At 41.6% G+C, this 18107-nt stretch overlaps 1 non-coding gene across 1 annotated transcript; it reads right to left on the bottom strand.

Annotated features, from left to right (window-relative positions):
* Positions 1-11522: 11522 nt before the first annotated feature.
* On the bottom strand, positions 11523-11629 carry LOC141636937 (small nucleolar RNA R71). The gene has a single exon (XR_012541503.1). It is a non-coding gene; the product is annotated as a small nucleolar RNA R71 (small nucleolar RNA).
* Positions 11630-18107: the final 6478 nt, after the last annotated feature.

Raw genomic sequence — 18107 nt, 5'->3', positions numbered from 1 at the left:
TCGAAGATACCGAAATCATCAATGTAGGTACAACCTTAGAACCACAGGAGCTTAAAATAGGAACTACTTTAAGTCCCACCGAAAGACAGGGGTTCATTGATTTGTTGCATGAGTTCAAAGATGTTTTCGCATGGTCCTACAAAGACATGCCAGGCATTGATAGGGAAATTGCGAGCACAGGATCCCAATCAAGCGGGTATAAGCCGATCAGCGAAGCTACGCAAAATGCACACAGATTGCTCTTTGAAGGTCAAAGAAGAAATCGACAAGCAACTCAAAGTCAGGTTCATCAAAGTGTCGAATACTCGACCGGGTGGCTAACGTCGTTCCAGTACCAAAGAAAGATGGTAAAGTTCGGGTTTGTGTTGACTTAGGGATTTAAACAAGGCAAGTCCGAAGGACGATTTCCCATTACCTCACATCGACATCCTGGTGGACAACACGGCAAAACACGCGACTTATCCTTTATGGACGGATACGCCGGTTATAATCGGATCAAGATGGCGGTAGAAGATATGCATAAGATCAAGCGTTCGAACGCAATGGGGAACCTATTGCTACACATTAATGCCTTTTGGGTTGATAAACGCAGGGGCTACATACCAGAGGACCGCGACAACATTGTTACATGATTTGATGCACAAGGAAGTCGAGGTTTATGTCGACGACATGATTGTCAAGTCAAAGGAGCGTGATGGCCACCTTGGTACACTACGCAAATTCTTCGAGCGACTGCGCAAGTATAACATGAGGTTGAATCCACAAAAATGCGCATTCGGAGTCACATCCGGCAAACTGTTGGGTCACATCGTTAGCCACCGTGGCATCGAGGTGGACCCATCAAAAATAAAGGCTATAATGGAAATGCCTCACCCGAAAACCGAGAAGGAAATTCGAGGTTTCCTGGGAAGAATCCAATATATAAGTCGGTTCGTGGCAAGGCTAACTATGATATGCGAACCAATTTTCAAGAAATTGAAGGTAGGGGAACACGTCGTATGGGATGATCACCGTCAAGTCATGCGTTCGATAAGATCAAAGAAATACTATCTTCCCCTCCCGTGCTCGACCCACCAACGGTACTGGTTACCACTTTTGTTGTATCTTACAACACGGATCTTTGCAATGGGGGCAATCTTTGGCAGACAATCGATAAAGAGGAAAGAGCAATTTACTACATTAGTAAAAAGTTCTTGGAGTATGAAATCAAGTATACTCAACTCGAAAAGACATGTTTGGCTCTAGTATGGGCGACGAAGAAGTTACGGCACTACATGCTCAGTCATAGTGTCTGCATCCACTCGAAGATGGACCCGATCAAATACTTGTTTGAAAAAAACAGATTACGAACGGCAGGGTGTCAAGATGGACTTTAATGCTTTCCGAGTTCGACCTGAAATATGTACCGCTAAAAGTGATAAAGGGAAGGGCGGTTGCAGACTTCCTGGCGGATAACCCGATAGAAGAAACTGAGGTTGTGGATACATGGTCGTTTCCCGACGAAGATATCGTTCACATAGACAATGATACGTGGGACCTCTATTTCGATGGAGCATCGAACTATAGGGGATACGGGATAGGAGTTCTACTCATTTCACCGGAAGGTGAACATGTTCCTATTTCGATCAAGTTGGACTTTAACGTCACTAATAACGCGGCTGAATATGAAGCATGCCTACTCGGTTTGCACAGTGCTCTCGAGTTAGGCATCAAAAAGCTTTTAGTACATGGGGACTCGTCACTAGTGATCAATCAAGTGGCCGGGACGTGGAAAACCCGAAGTGGTAGCTTGGCTCCGTACCAAGCAAAAATCGAAGAACTAGAAAAGTTGTTCACCGAGGTCAAGTACGTGCACCTCCCTAGAGATGAAAACCAGTTTGCGGATGCACTATCAAAGCTAGCTGCTCTGATCAACATACCTGATCATATGGATACTATGCCGATATGTGTCGAACGAAGATCATCACCTGCTTATGTTAATGTAATCGGAGACACAGAAGAAACCGAGGCCGAACCTTGGTATCATGCTATTCTGAAATTTAAAGAATCAGGAGAGTATCCACCCGACATGGATAACCGCGGAAAGCGCGCTATTCGAATGCTAGCCGCTCAGTTCGTTAGAACCAATGACGGACAATTGTACAAGAAGACTGCGCAGAACATCCTTCTCGCGATGCATAGACTCACCAACTGCGAAAAGAGTCATGGAAGAAGTCCATGACGGAGAGTGTGGCCCACACATGAACGCCCATATGCTGGTTCGTAAAATCATGAGATTAGGGTATTATTGGACCACGATGGAGACAGATTGTCGCCAATATGTCAAACATTGCCACAATTGCCAAATCTTCGCAAACGTACAGCATGTGCCGCCGTCATTGCTATATACTTTGACATCACCATGGCCTTTCTCAACATGGGGAATCGACATTATTGGAAAGGTCAACCCATCTGGAACAGGTGGGCATTGTTTCATGTTAGTCGCCATCGATTACTTCACGAAGTGGGTAGAAGTGAAATCATACAAAGTCCTACAAGCGAAGCAGGTAGCAAAGTTCATTCAGAATGAAATCATTTGCAGATATGGGGTGCCGCATGAGCTCATTAGCGATCATGGCACTCACTTCCAGGCTGAAACTGCCGTAATACTTGAAAAGTATAAAATCAAACACCACAAGTCGTCACCGTACCGACCCCAAACAAATGGTGCAGTGGAAGCCGCCAACAAGACAATCACTGTGATTCTCAGAAAGATGACCGACAATTATCGCGAGTGGCCAGAAAAGATACCGTTCGCACTATGGGGGTACAGAACGTCTATTCGCACAGCCACTGGAGTAACTCTGTTCTATTTAACGTATGGGATGGAGGCAGTTCAGCCTATCGAATTAGAGGTACCTTCTTTAAGGATCCTGTTAGAAAGTCGTCCCCTGAAGTTGATCGGCAGTAAGCCGTATGATTCCTTGGTCATGCTCGACGAGCGACGGCTAAATGCGTTACACCATGTTCAACTCTATCAGAAAAGGATACAAAGGGCATTTAACAAGAAGGTGAAACCTCAAGGAATAAAAGATGGGGATTTGGTCCTAAAGTCTGTGCGCGCCTTATTACCAATCGACCCGAGGGGAAAATTCAAGCCGAATTGGGCCGGTCCTTACCTGGTAAAGAAAATATTATCGGGAGGCGCAATCGATCGACAGATCTAGATGGAAATGATTTTGCGAATCCGACGAATTTGGATCAATCAAGAAATACTATCCGTAGAACTCATTCTCAATGTCGTAAAATAAAATTTTGAATTGCGGTGCTCGTGAGCGAGTCTAGGCCAGCGCGCACTTTTGTTTTTGCTTTTTTGTGCGTTATAAATCGATGATTGTAGCGCATTTGTTTTGTGGAACTACGAGCTCGGTTTGATTACTGTGATAACGATACGTAGGCGACTCTTTAAAAGAGTACAACCGACCCTTCCTTGAATAAAATGAAATTTTATGCAGAAACTGGAATTTTTAATAGATAGTAAGTCTTATTAAAGATCGGGCGATGCCCATTACATCCTTCAAAAGAAAAAAAAAAACAACTAGCAACAAATAATAAGTAGTAGTATCAAGTAATATATTTGGAGTCGAAGGCTCCTACATCTTCTTTTTCCCTTTGCCTTTTGGGTCACGTGGCCGAGGCTCCGGAGGGGGAGGGGTAGTTGTGTTCTGTCTAGCGCGCTTCTTAGGAGGAATCGTCATTTCCTCCCGAGGGCCCAGCCTATCTTTTACACTCAAGCGAGGACCAAGCCTCCCTTCTAAGGTCGAGCCCGAGTGTGCTTTTGAACCCAACCGTTTCCACACACCATCGCCGTGTGAGTCGGTCTTAGGAGTCTTCTCGATCGTAGCTTCAGTCCGGATGCGGACGAAAGATCGTTAACAAAGAAGTCGCGATCGCTTCGCTTTTGTCATAATATTTGATGTCGACAAGCTCATCCTTCCGACACAAGTCCTTACCCGATTCGGTCTTCTCTTTAAGCCATTTAGTATAAGACGGGGATACCCGTAGTCGAGGGCGCGCAGATACGTACCAAAGACGCCTTTGGTGCCACCTCTGAGCCAATCATCACATATAGAGGAATTCACTCTCTTGCTCGTCTCGAAACACCTCACACTTGGGAATTATTTGTCTCCGCCCATCCGACGCAGACCCGGCGAGTAAATGTGAATAGACCTCTCTAAACCCAGAGAGGCGCAAACGTCTGGTCTTGTCATCTTCCTAAGGATAGTAAAGGATTTGAGGCGAAGCCAAGGCATGAACCAAAAAAGAGGGCGACATTCCCCTCCCCGTCGTTTGTTTCGCCAATATGCAAGGTCATTTTGATGCTCGTCTTCATATCGCTTGGCACGCATAGTCAGCATACGAGCGAGATACGAGCTGGGCTCACGCGGCGGGGCAAAGAGCCAAAATCTCTCGCAAAGCCACACCTGAAAAGAAAAAAAGAGAAAAAAAGAAAACATGAAAAAGACGAAAAAAAAAAAAAAAAAAAAAAAAAAAAAAAAAAAAAAAAAAAAAAAAAAAAAAAAAAAAAAACGTGACAAAAAAAAAACGAAAGAAAAAAAAAAAAAGAAGGAAAAAAACGGAATTGTGGCGGGAATCGTGGCGAATCAACAAAATCGTGGCGAATCTGACAAAATTGTGGCGTAATGCGGCAAAATCGTGACAAAATCGTGGCGTAATGCAACAAAAACGTGGCAAGAATTGTGATAAAGGAAAATTAATCAAGGATGCGAAATCGGAGAATAGATTTTGTTACACCTCGCAAATGACGGGAGCATCCCGACCAATCGATACCAGGGTTCATTTTCTTAGCATCTAAACCCCTGAGAGTTTCAAAGAAGAATAATCCAGGAAGGGTTATGTCCCGTCTCCATCTGAGACACAATGGACAAAAGCTTCGCTTGTCCTACACAAGTTGTTCTGTTCATTCTACCTTCGAAGACATAGAGGTGAAGCATGATCAATCCAAAGGCCCCGCGGCAATACGGCGCATGAAATCTTGTTTCGCAAGATACAAAATTTCCGATGGATAGCAAAAAGGTTGACTTCGTCACCGGTAACTATCCCCTCGGACTCCGTCCGGAAAGGCCAAGGCGATCTAGATATGTTCCACGCCACCCCGAATGAAATTTAGGTATAGCCGTATGGCCTCGGCATCCCATCCTCCCGGGCGTAAAACTCTTCGGGTAGAGGGCGATCTCCCCCTCGGAAAAGCAAAGACATGGTTCGGGGGATCCCAATAGCTAAGGCGGTGTTCCAACAACGCAGTTGAAGGGGATCCGCGTAAGGGAAGTAATGCGCCACCGAGCGGTCTTTAATTCTTGTCTCTCTGCGCCGAAAGTTCTGTCTCCACGCTCGCATAGCACTCGCTAGATTATTCATAATGATTTATGTTATGTGGAAGAAAGCAGAATAAATTTGGCAATACAGCTCTTCCTTATATATAGAAAGTATAAGGGAAGGAAACACCTAGGAGGACACCCCTAGGATGCCGTTTTTTTGAGCCGTGTGGGCCTTGGGTCGCGCGCCTCTTAGGCCCGCCCCAGTCCACACCAGTCTTTGGCACGATGCATCGGGTTTTCGCACATCTATCGCGTTTTGGGGAGCGCCGGAACGGCCGACTTACATTTTCTATCCTCAACAAGTCCATATTTGAATTAAAGCCCGTGCACACTTACGGTTTTATTTTCTTTATTTGTTTTGCGGTAGCGGGCTACGCCCACGTTGTTTACCGGTCGTATAGAATGTCTGAGTCACAATTCATGCTCACCCATCAAGGTTCAATTTCAAAATTTCAAAAACTTTCAAAATTTCAAAAACTTTTTGGGTCGACGACCCAGCATCCAAGTGATTCATTTCAAATTCAAAATTTGGGTCGATGACCCAGTCTTTCAAATTCAATTTTCGGGTCGATGGCCCAACCATTCAAAATTTTCAAATTCAATTTTCGGGTCGATGGCCCAATTATTCAAAATTATCAAATTCAACTTTCGGTCGATGACCCAAGATTTCAAAATGATCCAATTTCAAGATCGATGATCCAAATGTGCTCATGTGATGATTATTGCCGATCGTTTTTGTGTTTCAAATATAGCAGATATGCTTCAATCTGGGGCTCTAAAGTCTTCGACTTTAGAGCCATTAGAAATCTGGGGCTCTGAAGCCGTTGGCTTCAGAGACCATTATCAAGATGAAACGGATGACATCCACTCATAATTCAATTCAATGCAAGAGTATGAAATGGAAGAATTCCGTAGGTCGAAGCAAATGATGAAAGCGACGGCAACCTCCTCGGAAAGTCCCGTCCCATTTTGACAAGCGCCAGCAGATGATAAATTTTGGGCAAATGTCGAAGATGATGAATTTTGGACATACGCCAAAGAGATGATAAACTTTGGGCATGTGTCGCAGTTGCTTAGAACTACGACGCGGTTTGATTCCGTCAAAAACGGATACGTAGGCGCCTAAGGATAAGGCTCAACCCACCATTTATGCAATTTATGGGTCGATGACCAACGACGATAATTTGACACAACGAAAAGAGCCAATCCCCAACGAAGTTTCGGTATGATCTCTTTTTATGGTCAAGCTTATATACGCAAGTCTAATGGACTATAAACGACCAAAGAATCCTCGGTCGAAAGGGACCTCGGGTATACTTTGACTTTCGCCTTGTCCAAGCCTCGACCAAAGTGGGGCTCTCTGAGATATCTGTATCCGTCGATATTGGAATTTATAGAGAACCCGACAAACACCCGATGATGATAGGATACATGTATTCTTTAGTTGTCACTGTCATTATTTGGAGCTCGTTTTACGAGGTGGAATGGGCGCCGTCGACGAAGTATTTTATTAATTTAAATGATATTTAAATTAATGTTTTTAGTGAATTCTTTCTGTTAATTTAAATGATATTTAAATTAATGTTTTTAGTAAGTCCATTTTGTTATTTTAAATGATATTTAAAATTAATGTGTTTTTTAAGTGAATTCATTATTCATTTAATTTAAATGATATTTAAATTAAAGCTTTATTTTGAATTTATTTTCTTAAGTTTATTTTATTGAAAATAAAATAAATATTTGATTTGAAAAATCATTTTATGAGAATACTTGATTTGAAAAGTCATTTGTTTTAATTTATTAATTGATTTGAAAAATCGATTTGAAAAGCGAAGAAAACTCGTTTTGAACACTTGTTTTTGAGCTCGATTTTAGCTCGGTTTTTGAGCCCGTTTCCTTTACGAATTGGCACGAATCTCGAGTACACTAATCAACCTAAGCCTCTACCCATCCACCCCAGTTCGAACCCCATAACCACGGCCCAAACCATGCCCCAAATCACCCCCCAAACAGCCCGCATAAACCGAGCCCCCTGTTTTTGCGAGCCAATTCTCGAGCCCAAACCCGCTCCAAACACTACCAAGACCCGTACCCATTACCCCTAACCCATACCCTAGTATCCTACCCATATTATCCTAGCTTAATCACCAAGAAAACCCCCCTCAAACCCTCACAAAGACCGATGGACAGCAGCCATACGGGATTGAGCCCGACTGCCTCCTCCTCTCTTTTAACCTACTTTAACTCCCTATAAATACCACCCCTCCACCATACAATCATTCCTCTAAGTCCTCAATACATCCAAGCATCACATACAAGCTTTAAACCTCAGAAACAAACCCTAAACATCCTTCAAAAACCCTAAACAAAACCGACACACAAACTGAAACTGTTTGTGTGTCCTCTTCGAAAACCCATTCGTTCCTCCATCAAAACTCCATAAAAATTCGAGTTTCTTGTTCCTAATTAACCACATAACATCCATCTACACATTAGACAAAGATTTACGAGCCAAATTGCCCTTGAGAGTACACGAGATCCCTCGAAAAACAGTGAAAAATAACACTGCTTTTTTGCGTTACTCTTGTCTGTCCAGTTCTGTTTGTGCTCGTTTTTCGTGCCCAATAACCCAAAACGAGCAGGGGTTGCTTTAAGATCCTTGTTCTCCTCTCTTTCTAGTTTCCAAAACATCTTTCGGATCGAATTTTCGTCGTGAAACGAGGGAGATATCACTGTTTTAAAATCGCTGTCCAGAAACTTTCCAAAACCCATGTTTGCTTTGTTCTTCGTCGACGACGGCCTCTCGAGATAAAATCTACCATCGATTACGACCCAAGACGGTGTCAACGATACATGTAGGTTGAGGGTGCATCAAATCCCCTTCTCTTTTCTCTTTTTATTTCGTTTTTTTTATGCTTTTTTTATAGTTTGTTTTTTGTTTGTTTTCGTTTTGTTTATCGTTTGTTTTAAATTAACTATGAAACTAGTTAGTCCGAGTATGAGTTAAAGTACCACCATGAACACCCGCGTTGACTTGAGATGGGAAAAGAAACCGCTACATCTGTCGGTCGTACACCCCCGTCTCATTTACATATCCTCGTGTTCAAGGTAGGGCATAAATAAAACAATTATCTAACTTTGTTCTTCGCTTTCGACCCCTTTACTGTTTCGGCCAAATCGACATACCCTAGGACCCGTTGCATGTTAGTTTAACCTCTGATTGTTAACCTATGACGTATTTAGATGACTTTAATTTAATTTAATAATCTAATTAGACACGATAGGTGGCTTCGACGTAAGTTATAAAATCAATCGACGATTCTGTAATTAATTGAATGCATCTCTCTCTTTCACCTAATTTCTCGCTAGTATAAGAGTGCGTGATTAGCACCTTCTTATTGACACTCGATGAGTTAAATTAATTAGCGAATTTGACCTAATTAGATCCTTTAGGCCGTGTGAATGCACCCTTGCGCGACAATCAATCGACATCGTTTTTAACTCGTTTTCTAACTTGTTTCCTATCCCTTTTCGCAATCATTCGATCTAACCAATGAATCTAACTTAGGAACTAGGTTGGCCTTGTCTTGGCCGTGAGGGTGGCCGTTGGTTTGGGCCGTGGGGTGGTCGTTTTATTTACCTTTCTCGTTTTGTTTTTTATACCGTTTGTTTCCTCGTTGTTTCATTGTTTGTAATTTATCGTTTGTTATCGAGTTGTATTTGTTTCAAGTTAGCTTTCTTTTATTGAGTCAAAACCTTTTCAAAAACCTTGGTCTTGTTTGGTTAGACGGTTGTTCCCCAATGCTTGTAGGAGCGTAGTAAACCGCATGTTGTCTAAAGCAACATGGCCCGGTTTATGCTAATGCATGCTTTGGTGCGTAGCCTTATGTCTAATTCGATGAGATTAAGCGCGAGCACGCATTACGAGGAGTGACCCAAGGACCGTGGGTCATGTGAGCCGTGGGCCACCCTCATGTGCACGGTTTTCAAGGCCCAATGGCCGTGTGTTTTGTGTCGTGTTTTGAGTTGTATGTAGCAATTGTAATTAGATCGAGTTGTAATTTATTTATCGTTGTGTCGGCATGAAATGCCTGGTTTGTAATAGGTAGATCCCAACGGCTCCCCCATTCCCCCTTAAGCCTTGTTTGTTTGCTTTACATGTTGCTAGATCAATCAACCCACATGCTAAATTACAACTTTGACAAAGTTAGTTTAGTTGCATCTAAAACGACATAGAAATTGTTGTCACATGATAGGGTTAAAACAACGTTTGCATATCATACATCGTACGTAGCTATGACCTTGTTTGAAATCCGACACTTGACTTAGTAGAGGCCGTTATTGACGGGCGGGGTTAGGTGTCCTTATGGGCTTCCTAACACGTACCCTCACCCCTTACTCAAGATCTATGGTTTGTAGATCCGTCTAAATACCATTGGATTACGAGAGTCATTCAAATCGAGTGATATAGGGTACAAGTCTTTATCTTTAATCACTCGTAGTCGATTGGCTTTATGCTTTTCGATGAAAGGTGTAAAGTTGACTTGAACGGTTCCAAGTTCCCAAAAAACTTGGTGGCGACTCTAATTGGTCTTAATTCGATTCGAAAGAACCTCGAGTCGATTATGCCTAGTGTGGATCCCGCGGACGCAGTTCCCGAGGGCCTTGTCCACAATGTTTCACTTTGTTGGTATGATTGACAACCTTGCTAGCATGTTCAACATGATAATGAGTGAGTAGTCACTTAGCTAGGGTTAATGGGTAATTAGGGGAAACCAACATGGGGAATGATTCATGCTTAAATTAATATGCTTTCATGGTTTATTTGCTTGCTTGTTATGATCTCAACTCATGCACATGTTATGTTTGATGAAATGCGAGCCTATGAATCCTTGCATTTTTTACCCATCACCTATCTTTTCAATGAGACTTGTAAGACATAAACCAACTTGAGTCTCATTAGACCATGCATGTTGTTGAGTAGGGAAGACTAAGTCGACTTGCAGGTGTTGTACAATCTAATCGATTCGGCTCCGGGACCCAAACTTTCCTAGGATTGTAAGATATAACCCAACTCAATCCATCACAACAATAATTGCTTGCTTATAATTTGAGAACATGTTTGTATGATCAATTCTCATGAATCCCCTATGACCCCATGAAACCCTAGTGCTTTTTATCAATTGTTTACAACCGTTTTTAATTCATTTTGCTTGGTAACTTTCATTGCTATTTAGTTTAGTGACCTTCTACATCAACCCAAATTGTGACGCCCCTAAGACACCGCTAGTTGCAATAGAAATCTCATCTCAATTCCCGTCCCTTGGGATCCGACCTTGACTTGCCCCTTTACTAATTGTAGAGTTGTTTGTGAAGCTATAAATTGTGTTTTGGTGTAGGTGCTCCTAACGACAAGTTACCGAAAAGATTTAGTCCGACCAAAAATGGCGCCGTTGCCGGGGACGGTGTTAACTTGATTTAGATTTTCTTATATTGTTATTAGTTGTGTCTTTCTTTGCCTTGGGGAAGTAAAACTCCTCAAGGTTTGTTCTAATTATTTTCGAGTTGTTTGATATTTTGCATGTCTAGAAGGTCACAAGGCGACTTGTTACCCTTTGATCGTGAAATTGAAAGAACTTTGACAACCAATAGAAGACTTGCTAGGAGAAATTTGAGAGGTATTGGTGAGGATGTAGATATTCAACCAACTATTGAGTTCATCAACCCTTTTCCAAGAGAAGGTGAGGAGAACCCAACACAAAATCAACCCACAATGCCTAAGTTTTCATCACATTCCGTTCCCACCGAGGAGAACCTACCCAATGGTACTCCCACACCACAACATCTAACCGGAAACTTCATTGCCAAATCCGCATTTATCCAATTAGTCAAAAGAAGCCAATTTGGGGGGATGCCTAGTGAAGACCCTCACTCTCATATGGAGACCTTTTGTGATTATTGTGATGCGATTTCTCAAACCGGTGTAACTCAAGACCAAATTCGATGGGTCTTATTTCTTTTTTCTGTAATTGGCACCGCGAACAATGGTTGAAGGGCCTTGATAAGGCCACCCTCGGAATTGATTCTTGGAAGAAGTTGGCTCTAGCTTTCTACAAAAAGTTCTATCCACCGGAAAAGACTAACATGCTAAGAGCTCAAATTACGGGTTTTAAGCAAAGGGATGAAGAATCTTTGTATGAAGCTTGGGAGCGGTTCAAAGGAATTTTTCGCTCATGTCCTCACCATGGACTTAGCGAGTGGTTCTTGTTACAACAATTTTGGAACGGTCTATATGAAGATTCAAGGAACATTCTCAACATGGGATCAAAAGGAATGTTCACCGAAGTTGATGACAATCAAACTTGGAACAAAAGTGAGGAAAGCATGACGGCATCTTGATACCATCAATTTGAAGTTTGAAAAGGCTACTAGAGGAGGAAAGCATGAAGTGGACTCCGTTACTCAATTGGGTGCTCAACTTAGTGCTCATATTGATACCATCAATTTGAAGTTTGAAAAGGCTATGGCTAGACTTGAAGAACCCTCAAAATCACCAAAGCATCATGTTAATGCCATGACGGCATCTTCATCAATCCCAAGTGGGATATGTGAGAATTGTGGAACTTTGGGACATGACCCAAGTGAATGTAGGGGAACAAATAAACAACTGAATGCTTTCCAAGCAAACAAGAGTGGTACCCCTTATTCCAACTATTACAATTAAAACACCAAATTCCATCCAAATCTCTCATACAAAAGCCAAAATGTTCAAAACCCTCAAACAACATACACCCCACCTCCCATGAGAAACCAAAATCAAAGACCCTTTTACAACCAAAACCAAGGTTACCAAAATCAATCTCCATACAATCAACAAAATGACCAAGGTTTTGATGTTCAAAAAGCGGTCCTTCAAATGCAAAAGAATCAACAAGAGTTTTTCACTCAAATGCAAAAGGATAGTCAAGCAAAGGAAACCACCATCAACAACATCCTAGCTCACACCAAAATGTTTGAAACCCAATTGACTCAACTAGCATCTTCAAGCTCACAAAGACAAAAGGGGCAATTACCACCTCAAAGTAATCCCCCAAGACATGAAACGGTTAGTGCCATTCACTTGAGAAGTGGTACAAGGTATGAAGCATCGAAGAAGCAAGTTGAGGATGAAGTTGTGGAAGCTAGTGACAAGGAAGAAATTGTGCAAAACTCCAAGGATGGAGAACCATCAAAAGAAGAAGTTTCAAAGAAAAATAAAGACCAGGTCAAGGAGAAGGAGCCCATTGTGATTAGATATCCTTTTCCAAGTCGTCAAGCCAAGCCCAAATTTGATGACCAACTTGGAAAATTTATGGAAATTGTGAAGAATTTGGAAGTCTCAATTCCTTTCACGGAATTAATCAATCATGTGCCGGCCTATGCGAAATACATGAAAGACATCCTCACAAAGAAGAAGTCAATCCGGAAGCTTGAGACTATCGCCTTCACTAAGGTTAGTAGTGCAATACTTTAAGGGAGTTCACCTCCAAAACTCAAGGATCCGGGAAGCTTCTCAATACCGTGTACCATTGGCGACACCACGATCAACAAAGCCTTATGTGATCTAGGGGCTAGTGTGAGTGTTATGCCGTACTCGGTGAGTAAAAGGTTGGGGATGGGAGAGCTTAAATGCACCAATATCACACTCCAAATGGCCGATAGATCAACGAAGACACCATTAGGGATATGGGAAGATGTTCCCGTAAGAATTGGGAAATGTTTCATCCTGGTGGACTTTGTCATTGTTGATGTGGAAGAAGACTCCAACATTCAAATCATTCTAGGAAGACCTTTCTTACACACCACGGGTGCAGTGATTGATGTGAAACATGGAGAGCTCAGTCTAGAAGTGGGAGATGAGAGTATAACTTTCAATCTTGACAAGACCATGAGAGCTCCCGGTTTGCATGAACCATGTTTTATGATTGATCATTATAGCCGGAAGGATGATAGGAAGAAGTCGGAACTCTAATGAAAGAAGAAAATTGAAGATGCTCCATTCAAAGAGCAAGTGAATTATAACAAAGAGAGCTTGAAAAGCTCACCAAAGTCAAGCAATGAAGAAGATGGCCTCATTGGCCAAGACAAGAAAATGGGAGAATTGTCTCTATCAACTCAAGAGATCTTTAGTGATCAAGTAGATGAAGTTTGTGGTCTTTGGGACGATGAGTTTGAAGGGATTTTCAATCCCTATATTGGTAATGCTATCGATCAAGACCGACAACAAGGTCAAAGATCTATTGAAGATCTTTATCATGACAATGATTAAGCTTTTGATTACTTCTTCAAGGTGTTGAGCAACATCAACAACACCTTGGACATTCCCCCATGACATCTCACTAAGGATGAGAGTTTGGTGGAGTCCTCCCTAAACCACCATTTGTAAATATTTCTAACTCCTAACTCGCATTTTAATTCTCATATTACATTTTTTGTCATTTTGGATTTTTATTCCTTGATCAAGATAATTATCATATTTGAGAGAAGTGAGGGATGGACTAATGATTTCAATTGATGTGTAGTGCTTTAGCTTAGTGTGGGGATAGCAATTGCCTAGGCTATCAATGCGTTAGTAGTGCCCCCACAATGAAGAACACGAGATTTTGAAGAATGAAAAATGACGAGGGATATGAAAGTACACGGATGGAACTAAATCCGGGTAAAAGGGGCAGAATCCGAGCTTTTTCAAGAGAATCTGCCCGTCTTCAGGCAACCCGGGCGTATTTGTCACAAGACGCCCGTCTCTCTGAGCCGAACTTTTAAAATTTTGGGACTGTTAGCAAATCTGGGCGTCCTGCAAAAGAATCTGCCCGTCCTCAAAAAGACGCCCGTCCTGCAAGAAAAGACGCCCGTCTTTTTGGCTAAGAAAAACAAGAAAATTCCCTGGAAAGTAATCCGCCCGTCTTCACTGAAAGACGCCCGTCCCGCAGCTGAACAATCCGAGCGTCTTTGCTCAAAGACGCCCGTCTCTAGGCGAGAATTCTGAAGCCCAGAAAAGATAGAATCCGAGCGTCCCGAAGGAAAGCCGCCCGTCTTCCCCCTGCATTTCAAAATTTTCGGGTCTTTTATAAACCCCCTCCCACATTCATTTCTTCATTCCTTCATTCAAAACACTACCCGTAAACCCCAAAACTCAAAACCCTCATCCTCTCCATCACAAAAACAAGATTTCCTCAACCACATTCATCAAAATCAAATCAAAACTTCCTTCTAACAAAATTAATCACTCCTCTTTCAACAAAAATCAAACCAAGCACCAAAATCTTCAACCTTTGAGTCGATTTTTGAATTTATAAAGGCAAAGCCTTTCATCTTAAAATCGATTTGGGTACACTTGGAAATTTAAGATTTTCACTCTTTTCTTGGTTCAAGCATCAATGGCAAGGTTAAAAGGAGCAACAAAGGCACCAAAGGCAAATGCACTCTCAACAAGACAAAAGAGTCTTCAAGCAAAGAAAGCCTCATTGGCTATGGTGGTAACTAGCTAAAACTTGGAAGTGCAACAACAACAACCTCCCTTGGAAGCAACAACTTCTACTACTCCGGAAATTTCTCAACTTTCGAACTATCCGGAGGTAATTTTCATCTCTAACTCCCATAGGGAAACTTTTGCCAAATATGCTAGAAAATCCTTTCTATCCACCAAGTTTATTTGTGAAGATGCCTTAGATAAGTTGGGTGTCCTTGAGCAAACTAGAGCCTTCTTTGAAGCCATGGGGTTGGACAAATTGTTTACAACAAAAGAATTAACATACCCCTCCCTTACCTTAGAATTCTTGAGTTCTTTGAAAGTTACAAAGGTTGAGACTATGGAAAGCATCGAGTTCCGCCTAGCTAATGTTAGTAGGCGCTTCTCCATTGAGGAATTGAGTAAAGCTTTGCGTCTTAGTGATTAACCTAGTTATTTCAAGAATGTTGGCAAGTATGACCCCGCTCCTCTTTGGGAGGCGATTTCCGGAAGGAAATTTGAGAACTATCATGCTAATCGTGCTCTATTAGTCCACCATCCGGTCATTAGAGTGTGGCACAAGGTCATAGGGAATACCATCATTGCAAGAAAAGACACCAACCACTTTACCAAGCTCGATTTCGTTCTTCTTGAGTCGGCCTTAAACATTGGAAGGGAATTCACCAAGCCTTTCAACTCTTTAAGGCTTTTGGTGGATAGGTGGCTAAATGTTGATTGTGGGAAGCAAGGCACTACCGTTATTGTGAATGGAGGTCTAGTCACTCATTTGGCTAAATACTTTGATCCGAACTTCAACAAGGATAACAAGTATGTGGCGAAAAAGGGTGGTCATCTCATTGATATTGATGCTATGATAAACAAATACAAGTGGGTCTCTCATAACCCTCTTGACACCAAGTATGGATGGCTCCCTAGTGAGGCTAGATCTTTTACTTTGCCTTCGAAGATTTGTTGTTTAAGCGTCCATCGAACCGACTATCTCCTTCCCCTCTCAAAAGAGGCCGAATACATTATCCGACAACAAAGGGATGAAATTGAAATGCCCTCTTCTTCCATTGTCACACCATCCTATCCTTTCAAGTACCAATAGTTCAAACCCGAAGGTGTTGATGCAAGCAAAGATTATATGACTCTTCTTATGCAAGAGATGCACAAGCAAGCTTTTAAGGATCGGGAAGATGCTTACTTAGCCCAATATCCACCCCTCCTTCATTTAGCTAGGCAATGACTCCTTGATCCTTCATGTCCTTTGCCTAGTTGGGCGGATAGGGAAGTCTTCTTTCCGAGTGCATCTAGGGGTGAGATTCCGGGTGACGATGAGGTTGTCGGTGATGCGGTTGATGATAGCTTTGATGAAGAGGCTAGTGAACAAGAAAAAGAGGATGATGAACAAAGTGAACAAGAAAGTGAAGAGGGAAGTGGTGATGAGTCCACTTCTATTGAGGAAGATGATGATAGTGATGATATGATGGAAGATTAGCAAGCGTTGGAGGCTCCTACCCTCTTGAGGTTTGTCTATTTCTCTCTTTGTTTTATTTATTAATCTTGATCATGGTTGGAGTAGTCCTAGAAACATAGAGGACTAACACCTCGGCCCCATTGAGGTGTTCTTATTTTATTGTTCCCACTTTTGAAAATCCAAAATGACAAATTTAGTTTCATGCATTGCATCGTGTGTGCATGAACTATACCCAACCTTAGGACATTAGAAATAATGTCTAACTCAGTTTGGGGAAGTACATACATACACAACGGGAGGTAATCTAAATTATCCTCTCCGTCATAAACAAAAAACCATGCATCATGTAGTGTAGATTAGTGTAGCTTGCATTTAGTGTAGAATTCATGCATCATGCTTGCATGATTTCCCATCATTTTGGCCATTGAGGACAATGCCCATATCAGTGTGGGGATGGGGAATTCTAACTTAACTTTTATTCAAAAATCCAAAAAAATTGAAAATTTCAAGAAACCATAAAAATTTGAAAATTTGAAAAACCAAAAACATGTTCATTTCCTTTGTAGTGTAGTCGTGTATATATTATTGTATATATTGTGTTTGTGCTATCATTGTTCACATTGATTGACTACGCCACATCCGAGGCATGAGGATATTGAAGACCGCATGGTATGATCTTTCCAAATCTCTTTTTTCCTCTTTATGTTAATGACTATGTGGCTTTATTTTAGTTGATGCGGTATAACAATGTGAACTTAGGACTTGCATCTAGTTTATATGTCATATTAGTTGGTAGAATCATTTGCATTAGGATGTTTATATGTTAGTTGCATCATGGCATGTAGTTGCATGTTAGAAAAATTTTGCGAAACCGTCTGCTTGGGAAGCTTGACAAGTGTATATAGGCCCTAGTAGATACTTTTTCTTCTTAAGACTTTGCTTGTTAGAATACTTGTAAAACACCCTAGGATGTGTCATGCTAGTATCCTTTGACCCATGGATTAAGGCCTAGTCAATAGTACCTTGTGGTGTGATAACTCCTTGGCTACCGTTTATTCCAAGGTGACCCTTGAAACCATGCATCCATCATCCATGTTCTTCCACATTTTTGTCAACAAAAGGGAATGGGCACAAAAAGAAATCAATTTGAGTTCAATGAAATGAAAAGTGAAAGAAAGTTTGCGAAAAAAAATGCATCAAATGAAAAAAGGAGCAAAAATAGAACTCCTAAAGCTTCAAACATAAGCCACCCTCACTACATATGGGGTGACTTTGAAAATGTTCAAAATAAATGCAAAGAAAGTTGTCAAGTGTTGAAATGCCAAAAATCAAAAGAAATGGCAAGAAAGTGTTCTCAAATGTTATATGCCACATGAAATTGGGGGGAAAAACAAAAATGAAAGCAAACTCCCAAAGTGAAACTCAAATATCTATTGATCCCTTTATCCACTGTATCCATTTTTGTGCATGGTAGAGAGGGGACGACCCTTCTTCTTTTCTAGGCAAGAGGGGGAATTCAGCGATCCTCCAATGTTTCTAACACCATAGGGAGTCTACTCTTGACAAAAGCATTTAACGATTGAGGACAAAGGTACCCTAGCTTGTCACAACTTGGAGGTGATTTATTGGTATCCTTCCAGGCTTAGTAGTTTGAAGAAATTGCATCTATGAAGGAGTGTGTACCCTTGAATTGCTTCCCTTGTAGATAATTTCCGCCACTGTAGATACCTCATTTCTGCACCTCCCGCAAACCACCCGGTGA

This window comes from Silene latifolia, chromosome Y (genome assembly GCF_048544455.1).
Source record: "Silene latifolia isolate original U9 population chromosome Y, ASM4854445v1, whole genome shotgun sequence".
In the NCBI taxonomy this organism is placed as follows: domain Eukaryota; kingdom Viridiplantae; phylum Streptophyta; class Magnoliopsida; order Caryophyllales; family Caryophyllaceae; genus Silene; species Silene latifolia.
This window is presented reverse-complemented; position numbering and strand designations above follow the sequence as displayed.